Source organism: Triturus cristatus, chromosome 1_1 (assembly GCF_964204655.1).
Source record: "Triturus cristatus chromosome 1_1, aTriCri1.1, whole genome shotgun sequence".
Classification (NCBI taxonomy): Eukaryota; Metazoa; Chordata; class Amphibia; order Caudata; family Salamandridae; genus Triturus; species Triturus cristatus.
This window is the reverse complement of record NC_140579.1, coordinates 932,252,801-932,259,261: the sequence shown is the minus strand read 5'-3', so window position 1 is coordinate 932,259,261 and position 6,461 is coordinate 932,252,801. Positions and strand designations below refer to the sequence as shown.

At 44.2% G+C, this 6,461-nt stretch overlaps 1 pseudogene; it reads right to left on the bottom strand.

Moving 5' to 3' along the window:
- Positions 1 to 4,990: 4,990 nt before the first annotated feature.
- On the bottom strand, positions 4,991 to 5,747 carry LOC146871311 (derlin-1 pseudogene; annotated as a pseudogene).
- Between the last annotated feature and the right edge of the window lie 714 nt (positions 5,748 to 6,461).

Genomic DNA, 6,461 nt, shown 5'->3' with positions numbered 1-6,461 from the left:
GCGGTTTCTGCCTTGATTGAAGATCTATTGGTAGTACCGGAGCTTGTCCCACAGCAATGCCCGTTGGCCCCGCGTGCAGTGAGGGCATGCAGAAAAGTAGCTAACAAACGGGGAGGAAATTCTACGAGAAGAAAAGCCGAACCTGCATCCAAGAACTTTGTTTGTGAAAATGGGACCTTGGCTAAGGACAATTCAGTTACCATTAATACCGAGCAATTTAATCTACTAGTTGGTAATATCGAGAGTAAATTTGAGCTGATTGTTAAGCCATTAACCACCAAAATAGACGAACTTACAGCCGAAGTGTCTAGATTGGGGAGTGCCCTAGATAGGCTTATGACTAAGATGGAACACCATGGGCCTTCAGTGAAGGATGGTAGTAGAGCCGAACCTGCCATAAAACCGACTAATAAAAGCGCCTGTTCTGTGCAAGTAGCCACACGAGCAGGTGGTCGGACAAAGCAGGTCCAAGTAGTACCTGCACCGGCAAGTCGGAGTGAACTACAGGCTTGTAATACAAGCACTACTGTGCAGGAGCCTGTTATGACTGCTATATCAGTTAGGGAAGCTGCACCCAACAACAACCGATCTGTAGACCTCCCACCTGAGTGTGCACCTTATGTTGCTGTCCTATCCAATGTCCCCTGCTTAGATCTTGGCCGGACTAGAACCTCTTTAGAGTCGCAGGACTCACTAAAAAATAAAACAACCTTCTGGCTAAATAAGCATTGTGGGTTCCCGGTAAAGTTCTTTGATCAAATTATAACTACAAGAAGGGTTAGCTGGATAGGAAACACAAGGAAGTCATGTAGGGGGGATTGTGTTATTGTTAATTTTCAACACCCCCAGCATGTTGCGACGGTCCTGCTAAGAGCAGCCTCTATATCACAGAATGAGACTGACATAACTGTACGACCTTTGGGTTATTTTTACAACCATCTTAGTAAGCCGCCCCATGCTAGTAACAGGGATAGAGTCCCCCATCCTAATCATACCATAAACAGAAATAGATTATTATCCCCCAATTACGGGTTAGTTTTTGAAATCCCTGTTCAGAATAGATACCAATCCCTGAGCTCCTTAGATCAGAATGACTGACATCAGAAGACATTCAGGTCTCAGGCGACCGTTATTCCTAGCGGTCTGTCTAAACATTCTGATGGGTTTAAGTTAGCTCATGAGGATCCCCAGTTTAATGATAACCTGGGAACTATTAACAGTGTAATGTTATTGGGGGTAATTTGGAATCGATTAATGATGTAGCTAGCAGCTTGGGTGTGTCTGTGATTGATCTATGCTGCGATGGAGACATCCCCAATACTGTTCAAGATGAGCTTAATAACTGCTCACATAGGGGTATCTCTATTGCTAGCTGGAATATAGCCGGTTGGGCCTCTAAGGAAAACAATCCGGGATGGGAGGTCCTGATTAGATCACATGATATTCTTTGTCTTCAAGAATCCTGGTGTACTGCTCAACCTTGCTTTGATGGTTATATATGTTATAGCTTGGATGCTACTGAGTCTAGACATGGAAGAGCAAAGGGGGGACTGCTTTTTCTTATATCAGTAGACCTTAAGTTGACGGTTGTTAAACATCTAACAGTTGGTACCCATTCCCAAATTCTCTGGGTGCGACTAACAGAAGGTTCTGAAGTGCTTTTAATAAATTTCTATAATAATATTTTTAACAATTCCCGGCACAAAGTAATAGCTGAGCTTGATAGTGCCCTCATGAAGCTTGTAGCAGAAGCAAAATGCATTCTTACTCTTATTTGGTTAGGTGATTTTAATTCTACAATATGCAGTTTGTCCTCCTCTAGGGCTTGTGGGGTACAAAACAATAGTGGCGAAAATACGCCTCATTTCCCACATCACACCTATGGGGAGGCCATTAATAGTATAATGGCAACCTATGATTTAGAGCTGGTGAGGCCTGATGTAGAGGCTAGTGGTTATTTTATCCCTACATTTACTGGGAGGAACGCTAGTTCTAGCATTGATCATATTCTGGTTTCATCTAGTCTAATGCCCCAGTGTTCGATCATGATAAAGGATGTTTCCAGCATGAGTGATCACAATTGCATTACCATGCGAATTGAGTCATGGAATTGCAGAGACCTGAAAGCGCCAAGAACCATAGCTAATATTGAACCGCATAGAGCTAACGGAACTAGGCTTAGGTGGAAAGGGGAAAAATCTGCATTAGTAGTGCCTATAATCATATCTAAAAGTTTGGAAGATATTAATACCATTCTAACACCAGGGTGTTCAGCTATCTCCGTTGTGACTAATTTTATTAATATCAATTTGATTATTAATAATATATTGTCTTCCTGCATCCACTCAGCCTGCTGGGTCTGCTTGCCCTTTGGAGTCCTCAGGCCCCACTCTTCGGTCTTTATCTAAACCACTGCCCTACAGAGCCTTGCGCACCGGCAAGACAGCCTTCTCTGCTAGGCCACATCCACACTAGTAGTCACTCAGAGACACCCTTTCACCACCCTTTGGGCAGTGGCCACAGGCTGCCCAGTGGTGAGCCTCACCATAGTTGGGACTGCTGATTCCCGAGTGCTGTCCTCCTCCACCAGAGAGCCCCTCTGATGCAGAGGACAGAACATAGACATGCACAGGCACTGCTCCACCCTGCCCTGGCTTGCTGTGGCCCTCTCTAGGGTTTACTCGTCCCATGCAGTGCCAGCTCTCTTTTCCCCGCTCATCGGGGGCCATGCTCTACCCTTGACTCTCATCGATCCTGCTGCCGACTTTCCACTCAACAGGTCCATGCCTGGACCAACCGCTAACCGCTGTCAATCGCAGGAGCCGTCTCAGTCCACAATGGCATCTGGGAAGTCGACGAGGCAGCTGCTTTTCACAGAGATGGTGTCCCAAATCAAACCCAACCTCTTTCGTTGGGTCCATCGAAGACCACAATGGATCTGATCCCCAAGGAGATAACAGTGGTGAGGCTCCAGCTGGAGGCTATCAACGTGAAGATGACCGACTTCACAGTGGAAACTAAATTGATCAGTGCTGAGATCTCTGGCTTCCTTGACAAAGTAGAGATCCTGGGCCACTGTCTTTCCTCCCTGGAATCTGGGGTCGAGCTCCTTGTGGACAGGGAGCTTCATGCCTTGTGCAAAAAGATTGTGGACCTTGAGGATCAGAGCTGTAAAGACAAGGTCGGCTTCTTCGGTGTCTCAGAGAAAACAGAGGGCACTGATGTCAGAGGTTCTCTTCGTGACTTTCAACCCACCCTCCTTGGAATCACCTTCTTGCCCTCATTGAAGATGCAGAGGGCACACATGGTATGGTCGAGGCGATTTCTGATCCCACCCGGCTTGAGGCCCATTATACACTGCTTCCTCTGGCATGAACAGGAACAGCAGATCCTGATAGCACCTCGGGTGCACGGGCCCTACCTTTTTGAAGGCCACAAAACAAACGACCAGCGGAGGACGAATGTATATTACCATGGACGGCAAATCCCAGGACTTCTACAACCCAGAAGGGCTACAGGCCTTTCTGGATAGGCTGTGGGATGGATAATGCCACCTTATCCCCAGGAGTCTCCAACCTTTTCTGTAATAAGAGCTGCTAAGGCTCAATGAAAATCACCCTGAGCTACTAACATTAGTGATGTAATGGTGACCACCGAATCCAAGATTGTCAGCTGTGATTACATTAGTGCATTAGGCTGAGTTTCAAGCAGTAATGTAAAAAAGGCTTTGGCAATTTGAAATTACTGTACATGGGTAATACATAAAAGCCAAAGATGCAATCCCCTAAGCACCAAGGTAATAATATGATAGTCATATAATAGCAATATATAATATAATATATAATAGCAATAAATATGTTTTGAAAAAGAAATCAGTTTTACCAAACAACAGCTTATGAGTTTTGGAAATACAGACATTTGCATCTTGAATACATGCGTTTTAATTTTGGTATACATATAATACTTCAACCAAGTAATACCTTCTATATTAGTAGGCTGGTCCGCCCACAAGAGAGCTACTCACAGGTAGCTGAAGAGCTACTAGTAGCTCATGAGCTACTCATTGGAGATACCTGCCCCAGACCTTCCCACCATGGCGAAAGGACCACCCGCTTTAGGGAACCTGGACGCATAACCTCAAGGACCCCAGGACAAGAAGCACTGCATGCACAGCAGCAGAAAGACAGCGCTGTAAGAAGTGGCAGACCACACGCAGGACAGAGGGCGGTATAAATCCTGCTATCTACTGAAGTTGGGGCCACCTGCAGACTGATAGTCATCATCTTTGTTGTGTTTATTAGTGCTTTGTTCCAGTGCATCAAGGAAATTTGAGTTTTGAAAGACATTCTGAAATGACTTGGGCTAGAAACATATTTTGGATGAGTTGTCCATGTTACCAATATCAAAATATTTATTTATTTTCTCTAGGAAGGCTTCTATGCTTTTCCTCCCTTAAGCGCTAAAGGAAGCCTGCAGAAGTCAGGAGCCTACCAAGAAACTAAAAATCAAGTAAATGCAAATTTGAAATTTGGCTTGCATGTAAAAGGTTTACAAAAGAGGCATATTGGACTCCAAAAAATAATACTGGGTAATTCTAAAACTCAGCTTTTGACTCAAAATATTCTCACAAGCAAGATGACTATCATATCCTCCATTGATAGAGGCTAGGCCGCAAAAAATAGAGGAACCCATTCATTGAGGAGTCCTGAATTTGCATCAGCAATAAAGAAAAAAAACATATCAAAAGCGAATTGAAAGATGCTCCCAAAAGAACATTTTGAAGATATGTTAAGATGTAAAGGCTAGGTAGAGCATTACTCACTACTTTGAAGGGTTTTTTCCTTCGTTAAAATGTTTACTTTGCTTTACATCAGATAGTATTCTTCAGGGGTTAAATCCAACAGTGCTAGAAAGAATGCTCCTCAAAATATTATGTGCCAGAGTTCTATGTGCAACAGTATTGCTTTTTGTGAAAAATGCTAAAAGTGGGTCACTGTTCACCTAGCTGAAAACCTTGACCCCATGCATGCCTTCCACCTGCTGTTCCTTGATCTTCCGGAGCCCGACACATACCAGTTTGGTGGAACACCAAATCCAGATACTCCACCTCTTCTACTAGGAAGCCATAGATACAGAAATTGCAGAGTGAACAGGAAACTCCTTCCTCCTAAATCCATTGGATATTTGAACATTAAAAAGAAGTAGAGATGGCCAACTATGTTTCCTATTAGTTCATTGATTATGGATCCATCAATGTCATAGTTAAATCCAAGAATGAGCCAGGGTAGATAACAGGTCTTAAATCTTGTTCCAAACCAAATGATACAATCATATCCTGATTCAACTGGGACCAGACGTATAGCACGGACATGATCAGAGGAATCATTAGCAACTGCATGTCCATTATTAAACCAGTGATCACAATGCAAATCCAGTTGAATAGGAGCATAAACAAATAATCAGCCGGTCTCCCATCAAAAGCACCTGATTCAAGCCGTGTTGAATACTGATATAAGAAATATAAATTCATCATGTACAAAAATCCTGTTCCAGGACCAACTCAAATAAAATGTTGCAGTGATAGGTCTCCACATGTGGAAGCGATGCCGGAAAGCGTAGGGCCACTGCACCAGCCAGGCCGGGCTGATCAGACCCGGTTTTCCAATTAGTGGCACTGCGATCGAAGAAGCGAACCAGTAGCGCGTCAGCAGGGGGATGCCGCTGAACCAATCCCCGATGTCAGACATGACGGCTACCCAGGCGGGCACCGCCACAGCTCCTCAGCGGAGAAGGAGCGGCATCTCCTCAAGGACATCTACCCGATACTGTCCCAGGCTGGTATATGTCAAGTTATGAATTTTTAAAGTATTAATAGAGTTCTAGTGCTTAGAAGCAATAAGCGCCAAATGGGGGTTATCTGGTTGCACTGGACCGGGGCTAAGTCAACAGTTCAGGCCGATAGCAATGAAGTGCAGGCTGGGGACAGGAGACAAGCAGGCCTAGTGAACAGAGTACTTTGATCCTGGTCGCAACAGTGAGATGTATACAAAAGGACCTGTTCACAATGTGAACGATTACTTCATACATCCATTCCGGTTGTCATACGTCTTAGACAATCTTTTAAGCAAGCGTTTGTTTCATCTATGCTATTCGTCGGTGTAGTTCACACAAGAGAAGAAAAGGAAAGAGAAATATTATGCATATGAGGTAGAGCAGGATGACTATCAATGCGTCTAATACTTATGTCTCCGACACCCAAATATGATGAAAAAAGAGTGAGTAGGAGTGTTGGTGCCTCACGGTAGCGCCACCAAGGAGGGTTAAGCAGGATGGTACTCGCCTGCTACCTCAAAATCTCATCATCAGCTACCAACACTCCAAAAGCAAGAAATGTGTGTAAGGTAAACAATAATTGACTATACAGGTGCTAAGGTGTGTGATTAAAGAAAGAAGAACTGTGC